Source organism: Microtus pennsylvanicus, chromosome 12 (genome assembly GCF_037038515.1).
Source record: "Microtus pennsylvanicus isolate mMicPen1 chromosome 12, mMicPen1.hap1, whole genome shotgun sequence".
Taxonomy (NCBI): domain Eukaryota; kingdom Metazoa; phylum Chordata; class Mammalia; order Rodentia; family Cricetidae; genus Microtus; species Microtus pennsylvanicus.
Window position 1 is genome coordinate 48,785,562 of NC_134590.1, and position 1,126 is coordinate 48,786,687.

The window sequence follows — 1,126 nt, forward strand, 5'->3', positions numbered from 1 at the left end:
AGACCTTCTACCATAAAAATGCCTGCTTGTATTTAACAGCCAGGAGATCATTAATAACCTTCCCAGATTAATAAGAGACCCCTTGTTTATGTGCTTAAGATTGCTGTTTGAAACTTACATCCCTATATTTTGCAAGCTAAATGTAGATGGTTAGAATTTTCAGATAATAATAATAAGTACTATTTTTGAACACATCTCGTGGGCTTTCTGTAATTGATGCCTTTCACTTTTATACAACAGTGCAAGGTTGCAGATATCCCAAGGTTACGGATGTTTCTTCCATTTGATAAGTGGACATGTCTTGTTTTTCAGTGGGCATCTGAGGTTACAAGCCTGATCTTTGACAAAACCAACACAGTGTCAAATTCACTAAGTTTGCATACTTTGTTTTTTTTTTCAGTACATTTTCCTGAATGAAGCCTAAGGCATCCATTCCAATGAGGAAAGCAAATGGAAATGTCATAAACCATCTCAGTTGACTCAACGATCTCATCCTAGCCAATTGTTCCAATGTGGCCTTCACAACTTGGATGAGTATCTATAAAGTGGACATAGTAGCAACTTTGCTTCCTAGAATTTTATTGAAAATTAGACTAGTTAAATGAAGTGTTTTCAAATTCTTCCCAGCATGAAACAATTAAAAAATTAATATATTATTCTAAGCTGTTTCCAGATAATCTTTTCTGTACTTCAATGAATTTCTCATTCGTTTCTCCAAACAAGAATCATTCTGGGATGCCGTACTCATTTCCACCTCACAGCTGGATATAAGCATTTACTCATGCAAATGAGCTGACCCATTTCCATCTTGAACATTTCTTTTGTCTTTTGAACTCTTGGATCCAGAGGATGACACCATTATCCAAGCAGCATCCGAGCCAGAACCTGAGCATCATCAGGACTGCTTCATCATCTTAACTTACTCATCATTGCATTGTGTCTTATAAATGTCTCTCCAGTGTGCCTTTTCATTCTTAGCTCAAATCATTGCTATTGTTTGGTCACTGCAAGACCCTTGTAACTAACCTCTTTTTAATGTTGCCTGAATCCATTTCTTTCTTTTTTGGTTTTTCAGAATAATGAGCATAAGCCAGAATTAAAAGTTACTGTATACTGCCCCAAATTC